The sequence below is a fragment of the Lynx canadensis genome, chromosome B4, assembly GCF_007474595.2.
Source record: "Lynx canadensis isolate LIC74 chromosome B4, mLynCan4.pri.v2, whole genome shotgun sequence".
Taxonomy (NCBI): Eukaryota; Metazoa; Chordata; class Mammalia; order Carnivora; family Felidae; genus Lynx; species Lynx canadensis.
In genome coordinates, this window is record NC_044309.1 from 66,540,182 (window position 1) to 66,557,545 (window position 17,364).

Consider the following 17,364-nt stretch of genomic DNA (forward strand, 5'->3'; position numbering starts at 1 on the left):
TCTAGGCCATCTACCCAGTGTTTTTCTGGTTTTCACATTCTAATCAGTCATTAAAAGTTATTTGCTTCTTCCTTTTTGCTGCTAGCAGAAAGATTAAAAGAAAAAGTTCTGATTACAACTTTATGTGCAAACAACCAGCTTTGGAAGAGCATGCCTAGACAGCCATCTCCTCAGAAATCTTTTTGAAAACAGTCTCTAGGAAACTAACCCTTAATACCACAATCAGAAATACCAATTTTCCTTTAGTGATTCTTTTTGTTTTATTTATTTTCCTCATTAATAACAATGGAAAGCGTTTATGAGACTCTCATACCATGCCATTGTAATGTGTGAAGTGACTAACATGCATTATTTTACATAATTCTTTTATCGTTAGAGGCTGAGTACAGTTATCACCTCCATGTAACATATGAGGAAACAGAAGCCTTCCCAACAAACAACTATCCGTCAAAATCTTATCTATAGTTCAGGCCCAACTCAAAAATCACCCTTTCTTCAACCTATTTGTGATTTCACTCTGCCTCTGCACCAGATGTATGATTTTTTCCTCTTTCAGATCTTCATCACATTTCATTAATGTCTTTGTTATTGTTATGATCACTTTTTAACTCCTCAACTAGACTGTAAATTACTAAAAGGGCAGAATCTGTGGAAAATTCAAGAGTGCAGCCAGTACTTATTTGTTCAACAAATAAGTGATTCCCGGAAGGGTATGCTATGCTTTGATTTCAACACAGAACAAGTTTTCATTGTAGATAGTCTGCTGCCTACTGGTTATAGTTCTCAGAGAGACTATTTCCAAACTGTAGTGTCTATTAAAGGTTACATTCAAACTATCAGGAAGAAAACCAGAGCGCCTGAGTTTCTGTAAAGTGGCGACTGTAAGCTAGGCTCTATAACTTTGGCGATGGAGAACATTTTACAATTAGTACACCCCTTCCATTTTACAGACAGGGAAACAGTTCCTGAGAGAAGAATCGCTCACTACCTCCAGCTGCCGCCCCTTCCCCCACTGTCTTTCTCCCCACCCCCACACCCAACCTGCCCCAATACGCACACGTACACTACCCAATTGGCAGAGGTCATTTAAAATCTAGATATCTCGACTCCCTATTCTGGGTTCTTTGTTCTTCACTGTTAATTTCACTATACTTTTTATTCTTTAGGCTTAGAAAATCTCAGCCTACAGTACAAGTGTTTGCATACGAAGAACATATACTGCAAAGTAACACAAGGTGAGCTTAAATACTTACAGTAGTTAACCTCATGATAAAAGGAGTTTGTTCACATCTTGGAAATTTATTTTTTAATGACTCATAACATTACTAGAAAAATCAAAGTTTTAACTAACTACACATTTTCTTCACATTTTTCTCATTTATGTTTATTTTGAGTACTGGGAGTCATTTCTGGGTGGGTTTGAGGGATTTTTTCATTTCCTTCTTTGTACCTTTTAATATTGCTTGAAATTCTTAAAATGTAACATCAATCACTTTTATAAAAATAGTGAAATTCTTCTTCTAAGGAAAACTAATGGCGAGTATCTAAATTTCTTTTCATTAAGAATAAACAGGTAGAGAAAAGTTAAATTTCTGTGTCCACACTGAAAATCAGAGTTCTGAAATCTAAAACTGTGTTTAAGGGCTTGCACCAGGATTCCAAATCTAAGGGAAATTCAAAGAGTAAAGATTTCTCTCCAGTGCTTTGGACTTTTGTTGAGCTTGCAGCTTACGCGTATTGCACACAGCTTGATTACCCCAAAGTACTGGCCCAGTTAATTGCATTCAAATGCAAATTACAGCTATTAAGTCATGCTGGTCTTGAGCCAAAGTCTTGAGCCAAGTTCGTTAAGAGGAGTGTGTTGTTTTTTTTTTTTTCTAACTGTGCAGGACTCAACTTGATAAGCATTTTGGGATAGTCATTCATTCTTTGTGTTTTTGTGGGGTTTTTTGGGGGGGGGGGAATATTATAGAACTGAATCACTGAAAGATAATTTATTAGTTATTTTTATATGAGAACATTTCACCGTTTACTACCCCTCCTCTTTTATTTATCCATCAATACCACCACTTTTTTTTCATATCTCTTAACTGAATTTGCTGCTTTCATTTTCTATTTTCTCACCATTTTCTTTTCGTGTGACCTCCACCTGGATATTTTTCAAATTCTCATGGCTCTGGATACCCTGAAACCAAAAGATTAATGAAGCTCTAGGTTTTTCATTCTTACTGTATTTCAGAAAACCTATAGCAAAATATGAAGTTAAAATTAATTATAATCTACAATTATATGATAAGTATTTCACCAACTTCTGCAATGAACATGTGCTTAGATTTATCTCCCCTCAAAACAACAACACATTAAATAAGAGAATACAAAGTCTTTACATGTAGATCTCTCAATTTTCCTTATACAGATATCTATTTGGTAGAATCAGTGGTTTTTAGGTAAAAACACACAGGTTACGTTGTAAGATGCTTTGCCTAAATCAGTATATAACTTGACTCTCATTTCCTTGATCTAATCTGATAACAGTTATTTCACAGTGGACTCCACCAGGAAAGACCCCCCTCAGACAGAAGGAACTGGTGACATTTGTGTTTGTTTTATGATCCCAAGCTACTCCTCCAATTTTTGCAGAAGTCCAAAGGGAAATAGGAAAATAGTTGTTAGGAACTATTTCTGACAGGAAAATAGTTGTTAAACTCAAGTTTTACTCCAAAGACATCTCAAAATTACTATTTAAAGGACTTCTTTGGGGGCACCTGGGTGGTTCAGTTGATTAAGTGCCTGACTCTTAATTTCGGTTCAGGTCATGATCTCACGGTTTGTGGGATTGAGCCCCATGTCAGGCTCTGCATTGACAGCCTGGAGCCTGCCTGGAATTTTCTTTCTCTTTCAAAATAAATAAACAAATTTTAAAATAAATACGTAAGTAAATTACTTCTTTCTACTGACATCAAGAATAAAGATAAAAAAGAGATGTGGACACACTAAGGTGTCAGTGGGCATTAAATTAGCAAAAGATAATGGCAGCACTAAACACACTTGCTTATGCATACACCACAAAGAAGGTGTGTTGCAACACCAAGAGAAATAAGGTGAGTAGAATCTTGAAAGCAGAAGGGTTTGATTGATAAAAAATAGGAAACCATTTAAACTTTGTGAGTGAAAGAGTGATAAGACAAAGGTAGTATTTAAAAATATATAGCATGGGGCGCCTGGGTGGTTCAGTAGGTTGAGCCTCCGACTTCAGCTCAGGTCATGATCTCACAGCTTGTGGGTTGAGCCCTGCCAGCATCAGGCTCTGTGCTGATGGCTCAGAGCCGGGAGCCTGCTTCAGATTCTGTGTCTGCCTCTCTCTCTGTCCCTCTCCTGCTCGCTCACACTCTCTCTCTGTCTCCCAAAAATAAATAAACATAAAATATGTAACATAGGGGATGCCTGGGTGGCTCAGTTAAGTGTCCGACTCTTGATTTCGACTCAGGTCATGATCTCAAGGTTTGTGAGTTCGAGTCCCACATTGGTTCCATGCTGACAGTGCAGAACCTGCTTGGGATTCTCTCTCTCCTATTCACTCTGCCCCTCCCCCACTCGTGCTCAGGCACGCGCGCGCGCGCTCTCTCTCAAAAATAAATAAACTTAAAAAAATTTTAATAATATAAAAAAATAAAATAAAAGGTCCTAGAGGGTCCTTCCAATCAGAGATTATGAATTTATAAAGTGGTTTTCAAAAATATCCCTAAATCTAGACAATTGAGAGAATAGTACTATTAGCTGAAATAGGCAAGTTGAGTGGAAGGAAGGGAGAGTTCATTTTGGGAGAAGAAAGAGAATTTGGGCTGAAGTAATGTGATAAAGTGATTGTCAAAGGGTAGGTAGAACATGGGAATGGAGGTATGGGAGGAACCGAAGGGAACGAGGACAGAAGAAGAATCAATGGATCTATCAGGTCAACACAACTAATTGTAACCATAGAGAATAATTGTGGTAGAAGAGGGGAAAGAAAAGCTAGGTGTCCAGGGAACTAAGAATTGGTGATGGGAAGGTAAGGGGATAATTTACTTCTTTGAGAAGTTCATAATGAAGATGCAAAAAGGGTTCAACCTAAGTTCCATTTCCACTTGTAAGTCATTACATCAGTTCAACAAGTGTTTTAGTGCCTAAATGACACTGTATTTAAAAACTTTCATCACTTTATCTCCATTTTACCCCTGTTTATTTGGAAGAACTACCCAATCTTGAAAGTGTCTTAGACTCTTTTATTTTTAAATACTCTCTACACCCAACATGGGGCTTGAACTCACAACTCTGAGATCAAGAGTTGCACACAATACCAACTGAGCCAGCTGGGCACCCCTAGACTCTTTTCTTTATGCTCTCACACTTAGATTAGACCAAGGGCCCCTTTTATACACTCACATTGTACATAGGCATAATTAAGGTTATTAATTTACTTTGAATTTATGTTTTAAAGATGTCTTTCCCATTAGATTGTAAGTTTTTAAAAAGTAGATACTGTGTGCATATGATTTGATAGTGTGTAAATGTTTATGGATGACCAAAATCTGTCTTCTGGAAACATTGCCCTTGAATTCCAAATAGCAATTAAGAGTTAACTGCTTTTTTTTTTTTTTCATTTGTTTGTTTGTTTCCCAGAGATACTCTCTATTGCTAGGCCACTCATTCAGGTATTTTAGACTTTTTTTTTCAGGCCTTCACTTCCTGATCTCTAAATCTTCAAACTCCCAATTCATGTTGCAAGGTCCTCTTTCCTTTCCTTTTTACACTTTCCCTCATGGCTTAAATTCAATCTAGATGGCAATTATTACCCATCTATGCAACCATTTATTCAATAACTATGTGCAACACTATTTCAGGCACTGGAGATCTAGCAGAAAACAAAGTGGGCAAAAACTTTTGCCCTCATTTTTAGAAGAGAGAAAGATAAAACAATATCAGTAAAATGTAACACATACTTAATGGTGACTAATGCTATAGGAAGAAAAGGAGTATACACAATGCTTGGGTAGTAGGAATGTTTTGTATTTTAAAGAAAATAATCAGAAAAGGTATGAATGAATAGGCATCCATGAGAAAAACCTGAAAGAAGTGAAGAAATGATCCATGGGGGAACTGGAGGAAAGGCATCCCTGGTAGAAGAAACAGCAAATGCAAAAACCTTCAGGTGAAAACACACCTGACCCTGTTTAAGGAACAACCAAGTGGGTAATATGGCTGCAGCAAAGTGAGCCAGGAAAAAAACACTGAGAGATGATGTTAGAGAAGTAGAAGGGAGGGGTTAGTACAGGGAAGAAAAGGCCAGATGATCACCAGATTATCATCGAGGGCAGACCTTTCAAGGCATAAAATTGGTGAGTGGGATAGGATGCCAGTGGATTATATTGAACTAAGTAGTGACATAGCTAACTATGTTTTAGTAGGATCACTCTGACCACTGGGTTGGAAATAAACTTAGGGAAGCTAGAGATTGGAAAGAGGGAGATGGTTAGGTGGCTATGACCATGATCTCAGCAGGAAATGATGTGACTTGGGCCAGGCTCAGCAATAAAGGTAGTGAGAAGTGGTAGATTTCTGAAGATAAACACACACACACACACGCATTTTGTAGAATGTTCTTCAATTTGGGTATGTCTAATGTTTTCTCAAGACTTGATTGAGTTTATTATTAAAGAAAAATGACACTTTAATAATACCAGAGAAGTGATGTTGTGGCCTTCACAGTACATCCTATCAGGAGGTGCATGATGCCAATATGTTTTATCAATATGTCTTAATCTGTGCTAACAAAATACCATAGACCCAGCAGCTTCAACAGCAGACTTTGGTTTTGTTATGGTTTTGGAGGCTAGAAGTCCCAAATCAAGGTCTGACAGGATCATTTTCTGGTAAGGACTCTCTTCCTGGCTTATAGACACCTGCCTTTGTGCTGTGTAGAGATAAACTCTCTGATATCTCTTCTTTTAATGACACTAATTCCATCAGATCAAGGCCCTACTCTTAGAATTTCCTTTAATCTTAAGTACTTCAGTAAAGATTCTATCTCCAAATATAGTCATAGTGGGGTTTAGGGTTCAACATACGAATTTGTGGGGGATGCAGTTCAGTCCACAGCACCACTTTGATGTTGACTTTGATCATGTGGTTGAGGTGGTTGTCTGCTGGATTTCTTCACCGTAAAATTATTATTTTGTCTTTGTGATTAATAAATATGGGAAGATGTGTTGACAGTATGATCATCTTTTTTCTTATACTTTCATCCACTAATTTTAAAATCTGTCAATGATTCTTATCTACAATAATCACTAGGATATTTGCCTAATAGTGATTTTCTATTTCCATCTTTCCTTCTATTTTTATTAATTGGAATTCTACTAGAAGGAAAAGCTGCCCTCTTGCCCCATTTCTTTCTTTCTTTCATTATTTATTTATATAGGCATGGACTTATGGATATTTATTTTATTCTATGGGTTATAAGCCATTAGAAAAAGAAGAAGAAAGAAAAAGGAGGGAAGGCAGGAGGGAAGAAAGACAATGCTTGTCTTTCCTGATGTATATTCCTGACAGGGTGAAAAGTTACTGTGTTACTAATATCTCATATATTGTAAACCATAGAATACTACATATGGGAAGTATTCTACTAAAAACAAGTCATGAGTTTTTCAAAAAAGTTATTTTTTTAAGTAATCTCTATACCCATGTGGAGCTCGAACTCACGACCCCAAGATCAAGAGTTCCATCCATGCTCTACTGACTAAGCCAGCCAGGCACGCCTAAAAATAAGTTATGATTTTTTATTTATTTGTTAATGGGTTTTTTGGGGTTTTTTTGTTTGTTTGTTTTTGGTTTTTTTTTGAGAGAGAGAGCACATGTACATGCACATACACACGGTGGGAGGACCAGAGGGAGAGGAAGAGAGAGAATCTTAAGTAGGCTCCACTCCCAGCATGGAGCCCCATGAGGGGCTTGATTTTACCACCATACGATCATGACCTAAGTCAAAATCAAGAGTCGGATGCTTACCCAACTGAGCTACCCAGGCACTCATATGATTTTTTAAAAGAACATAAAACTTTAGTAAAATTTTTGAAGTGCCCACATATTTTGGTTATTAAATATTAAAATATAAATATATAAATTATGTATTTATAAGACATAAAGAAAACTATTAACTCAAACATCAAGCAATTGTCAAACCTATTATATTTTCTTCCCAAATGGTATCTCTGATTCCAGTCTGCCTTTCTTCAATTCATCTCGACGTCAGTGTCTAAACACCAGAACAGCTACCAAATTATCTGTAAATCCTTTTTATAACACTGATATTTTGTAAATACTTACCTAAGTGTTTGGTTTGTTTGTTTTGGGGTTTATTTATTTATTTTTTGAGAGAGAAAGTATGAGTGGGGGAGGGGCAGACAGAGGAGGGCAGAGAGAGAATCCCAAGCAGGCCCCACATTGTAAGCACGGAGCCCAGCACAGAGCTTGAACCCATGTCCCTGAGATTATGACCTGAGCTGAATTCCAGAGTCAGATGCTTAACCCAGTAAGCCACCCAGGCACCTGAGTGTTTGGTTTAAACAAAACAAAACAAAACAAAAACAGGCAGTTAAGTGCCTGACTCTGGAATTTGACTTAGGTCATGATACCATGATTCTTGAGTTCAAGCCCCACATCAGGCTCTGCAGTGACAGTGCATAGCCTGTTTGGGATTTCCCTCTCTCAAAATAAATAAATAAACTTTAAAAAATAAAAATTAAACAAGTGTCATGAGCTATATACGCATGCATTTTCCTAAAAAATCTCTTGCAAAAACAATGTTTTTTACTACTTGTATTAACCTGAAAAGGATTCCACAGCATAGTGTGGTTTCCAAATTAAATTTAAAGAATACTTTGATATCTATGTTTCTAAGACACCCTATTTGCCATCTCCATACCAGAAATTTCTGTGTCCTTTTCAGTATTACTTTACCCTGATACAGTTTAAGCCTTCTGTACAAATTTGCTTTCACCTAGATCACATTCACAATCCTATTCTTTAACAAATCCATGTCATCTTTTAATTAAAATACTTTTTAAAATTTTAATTCCAGTATAATTATTATATCAGTTTCAGGTGTACAACATAGTGATTCAACAATTCTATACATTACTCAGTACTCATCATGATAAGTGCACTCTTTAATCCCCATCACCGATTTCACCTATCCTCCTACCCACCTCCCCTCTGGTAACTAGTCTGTTCTCTTTAGTTAGGAGACTGTTTTTTGGTTTGTCTTTTTTATTTTGTTCATTTGTTTCGTTTCTTAAATTCAACATATGAGTGAAATCGTATTGTAAAAGTCCATGTCTTCTTTACACGTGTTTGTTCTTTCCTATTTGGCTGAAAATTCCACAGACTTGACTATGGTCATGGACCATGTATATTGTACACTGCTTTGTGCCCAATGCCTGCTATGGTGCAATGGCATGAAGTTGATGCTCAATAAGTATTCACTGAGCAAAAGGATGAATGAATGGTACTTTGCTTAAACCCAAATATTAATGAACATGAACTTCAGTTAAGGAAACACTAGCCGCTCTTCATGGAGCATGGCTTTATCAATTAAGCTGCAGTAGCCTTTACTGCATGCACAGGGTATGCAGATGTGCCCATGGGTTTTATTTTGATTCTGCTATGTTTAAATTTAGGAAACAATTCAGCATAACATACAAAAAAGAGTTGGAAAATTTCACCACACCAAATACCTATCATATTCTGACCTGAGAGTTTAGATTTAGAAGCAAATGCTAAATATAAATAAAATTGCATGAGTTTACACAGAAAAGAGTGCTAACATATGAACCATAATATGTTACTATCTTTTGTTGCTCCTTATAGCTCCTTATACTCCTACTTAATGCATATGTGATGTTTTCATTTGGCAACATCATACATCAGTAATAATATTTTCTAATTATTTTAATTTCTTTAATTTTTTTTCAATGTTTTTATTTTATTTTTTGGGACAGAGAGAGACAGAGCATGAATGGGCGAGGGGCAGAGAGAGAGGGAGACACAGAATCGGAAACAGGCTCCAGGCTCTGAGCCATCAGCCCAGAGCCTGACGCGGGGCTCGAACTCACAGACCGCGAGATCGTGACCTGGCTGAAGTCGGACGCTTAACCGACTGCGCCACCCAGGCGCCCCTAATTATTTTAATTTCTTAATGAATCTAAATACCAAATTCGTTTGTTTTGTTTTTACTGGTCGGTGGATAATTTTAAAATGTAATATCTTTACAGGCTGGGGCCCCCCACCTTCCTGTGGGACTCCATGCCTGAGATGGAGGCCAAGGCCAGGATGGCAGTGCCCAGACCATGTGTATGAAGCTCCTACTGTGTCACCAGAGTGTGTGGTATTCAGCATGAATCTGATGCTGGAGGAGATGGACATTGAGAGGGAAATCCAGCTGGTACCTGTGAATGACAATGGGTATGATGCTCCTTGATATCCCAGCCATAATGGGCACTATGCTATATGCCATTCCTGCTGGAAAGTGGAGCCTCATGGCGATCCCAAATCCACTAAGGTGATGCTGTCTACACTGGGCCAATTACTGTGGGCACACAGAAGTAGCACACCTTCTATTTTCTTTTTTTTTTTTTTTTTAATTTTTTTTTTAACGTTTATTTATTTTTGAGACAGAGAGAGACAGAGCATGAACGGGGGAGGGGCAGAGAGAGAGGGAGACACAGAATCAGAAGCAGGCTCCAGGCTCTGAGCCATCAGCCCAGAGCCCGACGCGGGGCTCGAACTCATGGACCGCGAGATCGTGACCCGGGCTGAAGTCGGACGCTTAACCGACTGAGCCACCCAGGCGCCCCACACCTTCTATTTTCTGATGGGCTAAGAGAATGGCAGCATCTCCAGTCTGTGTGAGGTTGCTCTGAAATGTCAAGAGGACATTCATTCCCTCCTTTGAAATCAACCCAGCCTTGAAGGCTGTCTGAGATAGAAAGGTATGACCAACAGGTGACCCACTGACCTGTAAGAATGACTGTTATGGCCTGAAAGTTTATATCTACCCCTCCCCCCCCACCAAATTCATATATTGAAGTCCTAACCCCCTGTGTAATAGCATTTGGAGATGGAGGCTTTGAAAGATAATTAGGTTTAGAGGGTAGGCCTCTCATGATGGTATTAGTGTCCTTATAAGAAAAGACACCAGAGGGGTACCTGGGTGGCTCAGTTGGTTAAGTGTCCAACTCTTGATTTCAGCTCAGGTCACGATCTCACAGTTGGTAAGACTGAGCCCCGTGTTGGGTTGTGCACTGACAGCACAGAGCCTGCTTGGGATTCTCTCTCTTCCTCTCTCTATCTACCATTCCCCACTTGCTTGTGTGCTCATGCTCTCTCTCTAAAAATAGATAAATAAACTTAAAAAAAAAAGAAGAAGAAGAAGAAGACACCAGAGAGCTTGCTCTCTCTCTCTCCCATTGTGCACAAAGAAGTCACAGCAAGAAGGCAGCCAACTACAAGCCAGAAAGAGAGTTCTCATCAGGCACTCAAATTGGCCAGCACCTTGATCGTGGATTTCCCAGCCTCCAGAAATGTGAGAAATAAACTACGGTTATTTAAACCTCCTGATCTATGCAATTTCTTATGGGAGCAAAGCTAAAACAATGACTTGTTTGCCTACTTACTCACCACCTTCCCATCTCAAGCTGCCTTTCAATGGTACTCAGCTTGATGTTCACAACCTTCCTCAAGGTCAGTTTCCATATGCAAGGTGGAAAACTAAAGCCAAGAAAGAGTTGATAAGATTTTCTACCCTACTTTTTTGAAGAAGTCACTACAGAAGCAATAGAGCAGATTTTGAGGGATGAGGAATGCAAGCACTCAAGCCTGGACAGATGATCAAATTCCAGATCATTCATGTGGAAATACTTAACCATTTGGGTGGGGGCGGGGAGGCTGGGGCCTCCCTCTCCCCATTCACAAAAATTCCTAGGGTATTAAATACCCACATATAAAAAACCATGTTGTGTAAATATTGAAGAAAACATAAAATATATGACATGAATTGAAAACCCTGAAGGAAAAGTTTAACTAACGTAAGTACATAAAATTTTAAAACTGCAAACAAAAAGACATCTTGAACAAAGTTAAAAGATAAGTAACAACTAAAAAAAATACTGCTATATTTATTACAAAGGATTAGTACCCGAAATGTATTCTAAAACACAAATCAGTATGAAAACATAAAACAAGTTTTACAAAATGAGCAAAGGCTCTGAACTGATCATTCACAGAATAGAAACAAAGAAACGAACAAAAAACCACAAGATGCTCAAACTTACTAGTAATTAGGAAAATGCAAAATAAAACAATTACTTGGGGCGCCTGGGTGGCCCAGTTGGTTAAGCATCTTGTTTCAGCTCAGGTCATGATCTCATGATTCCTGAGTTTGAGCCCCACATCGGGCTCTGTGCCGACAGCTCTGAGCCTGGAGCCTGCTTCGGATTCTGTGTCTCCCTGTCTCTTTGCTCCTCCCCTGCTCACGCTCTGTCTCTGTCTCTCAAAAATAAATTTAAAAAAATTTAAAACAATTTTTAAATAATAAAAAATAAATAAATAAAACAATTACTAGATCTTTTTGTTTAAATACATTGCATAATAATTTCAAAAAAAAATAAGTCAACAGAATTTTATACCCATCAGGTTGTTAATAACAATAATGACATTCTGATAGAATCTCAAGTGCCAACAATGATTTAGTTGCTCTTATACACTTCTTGTAATGTGCCAAGTAGTCTTCATACATGTTAACTCCCTTAATCATCCCAGTAACCCTGTGGGTAGCTGCTATATTGTCATTCACATTTTACAGTTGAATTGAAGGACAGCACAATCTAGTGATTTATACCAAGGTTGCACATTTAGTGACTCCCAAGTCAATGCTTTTAACCATTACACTATACTACCTATAAATTGATAGCAACCTCTCTGGAAGGCAATTTGGCTGCAATGACAAATTTTAAATGAGCACACAGACACACAAAGCGCCAAGTCATGAATAGTGCTCAGCACTAAAAAAATGGTTTTAGAGGGGCACCTGGGTGGCTCAGCTGGTTAAGTGGTTAAGCATCCAACTCCTGGTTTCAACTTAGGTCATGATCTCATGGTTGATGAGATCAAGCCCTGAATTGGGCTCTGGGCTGACAGTGCAGAGCTTGCTCAGGATTCTCTCTCCCCTTCTCTCTGCCCCTACCCCCTCCCTCAAAATAAATAAATAAACACTTTAAAAAATGGTTTGAGAGATGGTTGTCAATATTTGTTGAGGACTAAATACAAGGCTGGGAATTCATTGGAGAAGGGAAGCTTTAGGTAAGAGAAAAAGGATTCACCGTGCTTTATCTTCAGACTTGACCATTTCCTTGGAGTTATACAACATGCACATAGGCAAGGATTTAAATTTACAATATAGTACAACAACATATAAGGAGGTTCGCATTAAAATAGTACAAGCCAAACACAAAATTACACTAAAGTCCTTGAAAGCAGAAGACTGATAGTGTCGTACAAAACCTATTTCATAGTCCTGGCTTTCTTCAGTTTTAGTAAATTAGAAATCACACTACCTACTAGGAAGGGTCACCTTGAAGATTAAATTAATGTAAGCAAAATGCTTAGCACACAGAGGGTCTGGCACAAAGTACAGGCATACTTTGGAGTTACTGTGGTTCAGTTCCAGACCACTGCAATAAAGCAAATATTGCAATAAAGCCAGTGAAATGATTTTCTTTTGTTTCCCAGTGTGTATAAAATCTGTGTTTACACTATACTGTTAACCATGCAATAGCATTATGCCTAAAAACCAATGTATAAACCTTGATTTTAAAATATTTTATTTGCTGCTAAAAAATGCTAACCATCCTCTGAACTTTCAGTGAGCCACACATAACCTTTTTGCTGGTGGAGGGTCTTGTCTCAATGTTGCTGCAGCTTCTACATCAGTACTTGCTACTTCACTTCGCATTTTTCTGTTACGGACATGGCTTTCCTTAAATTTCATGAACTAACGTCTACTAGCTTCCAACTTTTCTTCTGCGGCTTCTTAACTCTCTCAGCTCTCAGAATTGAAGAGCCAGGGCCTTGCTGTGGATTAGGCTTTGGCCTTTGAAGGGAATGTTATGGCTAGTTTGGTCGTCTATCCAGACCGCTCAAACTTTCTCCATGTCAGCAATAAGGCTGTTTCACTTTCTTATCATTCTTGTGTTCACTGGAGTAGCACTTTTAACTTCCTTCAAGAACTTTTCCTTTACATTCATAACTTGGCTATCTGTTCAGCACAAGAGGCCTGGCTTTCAGCCTGTCTCAGTTCTTGATGTGCCTTCCTCACTGAGCTTAATCATTTGGAGCTTTTGGTTTAAAGTGTGAGACGTGTGACTCTTTTGCCTGAACACGGAGAGGCCGTTGTAGGGTTATTAATTGTCCTAATTTCCATATTGTGTCTCAGGGAATATGGAGCAGTTAGAACACACACATTTCTTATGTTTGCTGTCTTATACGTGTACAATTTGGGACATCCTAAACCAATTACAATAGTAACATCAAAGATCGCTGATCACAAATCACCATTACAAGTGTAAAAATATAAAAGTTGGAAATATGCTTAGAGTTACCAAAATGTGACACAGAAGCATGAAGTGAGCAAATGCTGTTGGGAAAAAATGGCAGCATTAGTCTTGGTTGATGCAGGATTGACACAAAGCTTCAATTTGTAAAACAAATCTGTGAAGAAAAAAAAATCTGTGAAGCATAATAACGCAAGTATTCCTGGGGCGCCTGGGTGGCTCAGTCGGTTGAGCGTCCGACTTCGGCTCAGGTCACGATCTCGCGGTCCGTGAGTTCGAGCCCCGCGTTGGGCTCTGTGCTGACAGCTCAGAGCCTGGAGCCTGTTTCGGATTCTGTGTCTCCCTCTCTCTCTGACCCGCCCCTGTTCATGCTCTGTCTCTCTCTGTCTCAAAAATAAACGTTAAAAAAATTTTGGGAAAAAAAAAAAAAAAGCAAGTATTCCTGTAAGGGATTTGTGCTATTATTTCTAGTTGCAAAGAGAAGTCAAAAATAAGAGAAGAGTGAGGACTATTCAGAAAGTCAGGTAGTGATTGAGTAAAGTGTGGTGTCAGAAAAGATTTTTTTGGAAGAAATGTGTTTCCAACAGGCTTTATGGGAGAAAAAGTGAAAATGACATCTTCCAAAATAGTCTCTTTAGAATGGGAATTTTTACATGCTGGGACAAATGAATTTGAGTGTGGTGACTGTACCAGTAGCTAAACTTCAAATGTGAGAATTGCAATTTTTTTTAATTTTTTTTTTTAACGTTTATTTATTTTTGAGACAGGGAGAGACAGAGCATGAATGGGGGAGGGGCAGAGAGAGAGAGAAACACAGAATCTGAAACAGGCTCCAGGCTCTGAGCTGTCAGCACAGAGCCCGACGCGGGGCTCGAACTCACAAACTGTGAGATCATGACCCAAGCTGAAGTAGGATGCTCAACCGACTGAGCCACCCAGGCGCCCCGAGAATAGGAATTTTGATGCTGCATATAGGAAAAGTAAATTGTATTGCTCTAGCTATCCATTTACATCTAGATACCAGCGCAAAAGTTGTTATACACTTTATCAAACTTTCAGAAGAGATTGGCAGCCTTTCTGTTTAAAATACAATCAGGTTTGCTCAGAAAAAGGCAACATTGATGCCTTTTATTATTAAATGGAAGCATTTGTATCTAAAGCAGCACACAACACTTCAGGGACAACTTAAATTTAAAGTTGCCTTTTATTTTTTTTAATTAATTGATTTTATTCTTTGAATAGTTTTATGTTACAGAAAAATTGAGTGGAAAGTAGAGTTCCCATACACCTCCTCCACCCTCCACAATTTCCCTTATTGTTAATATCTTGCACTAGCTTGGAACATTTGTTACAATCAATGAGACAATATTGATACGTTATTACTAACCAAAGTCCAGAGTTTACATTAGGGATCATTTGTATTGTACATTCTTTGTTCTGAGAAATGTATAATGACAGTATCATTCAGAATAGTTTAACTGGCCTAAAACTCCCATTCTTCCCCTATTTATTGCTCCTTTCTTCTCCCTGACCCCTGACAACTACTGATCTTTTTATTTTATTTTTTTTTAAGTTTATTTATTTTTGAGACAGAGAGAGACAGAGTATGAACGGGGGAGGGGCAGAGAGAGAGGGTTTCACAGAATCGGAAGCAGGCTCCAGGCTCTGAGCCATCAGCCCAGAGCCCGACGCGGAGCTCGAACTCACGGACCGCGAGATCATGACCTGAGCTGAAGTCGGATGCTTAACCGACTGAGCCACCCAGGCGCCCCACTATTGATCTTTTTATTTTTTTTATTTTTTATTTTTTTTATTTTTTTTAATTTTATATATGAAATTTATTGTCAAATTGGTTTCCATACAACACCCAGGGCTCATCCCAAAAGGTGGCCTCTTCAATACCCATCACCCACCCTCTCCTCCCTCCCACCCCCCATCAACCCTCAGTTTGTTCTCAGTTTTTAACAGTCTCTTATGCTTTGGCTCTCTCCCACTTTAAACCATCTCCAAAGATTTACCTTCTCCATAAAGTTGCCTTTTTTTTTTTTTTTTTTTTTTGAGAGAGAGAGAGGGAGGGAGGGAAGGAGAGAGAGACAGACAAAGTGCGGGCAGGGAAGGGACAGAGAGAGAGAGGGAGACACAGAATCTGAAGCAGGCTCCAGGCTCTGAGCTATCAGCTCAGAGCTCAACGTGGGCCTGGAGCCCACAAGCCATGAGATCATGACCTAAGCTAAAGTCGGACGTAAACTAACTGAGCCACCCAGGTGCCCCTAAAGTTTCCTTTTTTTTAAGTAAATATTTATAAGCCACATCTTGGCTAAGAAACCTATGAAATCAGGTATAAGAAGCACTGAACTACCAGCAAATTATTTTATAAAGAACAAAGTAGAAAAGATATTTGCAAAATAATAATAATAATAAATAAATAAAATCAATGGAAAAGAGAAAACAAGCATAAAAAAAAGATGTTGAAGGACTCTTTGTACAATAAAAGGGAAATCCATTAATGGCATAGATTTTCTGTAACAAAATAAAATTGTCAAGCCCTTCTCCTTCATATATGTGCCATACAGATGTCAACATTTGGTTTGTATTCTACATATAATTTCACTCAATACTCTACAGCAATGATTTCATTCAGCCATATATTATCTCTCTTTGTGGTGATATTGATATTAAGTGACCTTTACTTTGTTTTTTTTTTTTCAATATATGAAGTTTATTGTCAAATTGGTTTCCATACAACACCCAGGATTCATCCCAAAAGGTGCTCTCCTCAATACCCATCACCCACCCTCGCCTCCCTCCCACCCCCCATCAACCCTCAGTTTGTTCTCAGTTTTTCAGAGTCTATTATGTTTTGGCTCTCACTCCCACTCTAACCTTTTTTTTTTTTCCTTCCCCTCCCCCATGGGTTTCTGTTAAGTTTCTCAGGATCCACATAAGAGTGAAAACATATGGTATCTGTCTTTCTCTGTATGGCTTATTTCACTTAGCATCACACTCTCCAGTTCCACCCATGTTACTACAAAGGGCCATATTTCGTTCTTTCTCATTGCCGCATAGTACTCCATTGTGTATATAAACCACAATTTCTTTATCCATTCATCAGTTGATGGACATTTAGGCTTTTTCCACAATTTGCCTATTGTTGAGAGTGCTGCTATAAACACTGGGGTACAAGTGCCCCTATGCATCAGTACTCCTGTATCCCTTGGGTAAATTCCTAGCAGTGCTATTGCTGGGTCATACGGTAGGTCTATTTTTAGTTTTTTGAGGAACCTCCACACTGTTTTCCAGAGCGGCTGCACCAATTTGCATTCCCACCAACAGTGCAAGAGGGTTCCCGTTTCTCCACATCCTCTCCAGCATCTATAGTCTCCTGATTTGTTCATTTTGGCCACTCTGACTGGCGTTAGGTGATATCTGAGTGTAGTTTTGATTTGTATTTCCCTGATGAGGGGCGACGTTGAGCATCTTTTCATGTGCCTGTTGACCATCTGGATGTCTTCTTTAGAGAAGTGTCTATTCATGTTTTCTGCCCATTTCTTCACTGGATTATTTGTTTTTCATGTGTGGAGTTTGGTGAGCTCTTTATAGATTTTGGATACTAGCCCTTTGTCCGATATGTTATCTGCAAATATCTTTTCCCATTCTGTTGGTTGCCTTTTAGTTTTGTTGATTGTTTCCTTTGCTGTGCAGAAGCTTTTTATCTTCATGA

The 17,364-nt window shown here is 38.6% G+C and overlaps 1 long non-coding RNA gene across 1 annotated transcript in view; it reads left to right on the top strand.

Annotated features, from left to right (window-relative positions):
- LOC116738200 overlaps positions 1-17,364 on the top strand; it is a 100,268-nt gene that overhangs the window by 6,293 nt on the left and 76,611 nt on the right. Inside the window, exon 2 of the long non-coding RNA XR_004343876.1 lies at positions 1,167-1,235. This is a non-coding gene — a long non-coding RNA (uncharacterized LOC116738200). The remainder of the gene's footprint in view (positions 1-1,166; positions 1,236-17,364) is intronic.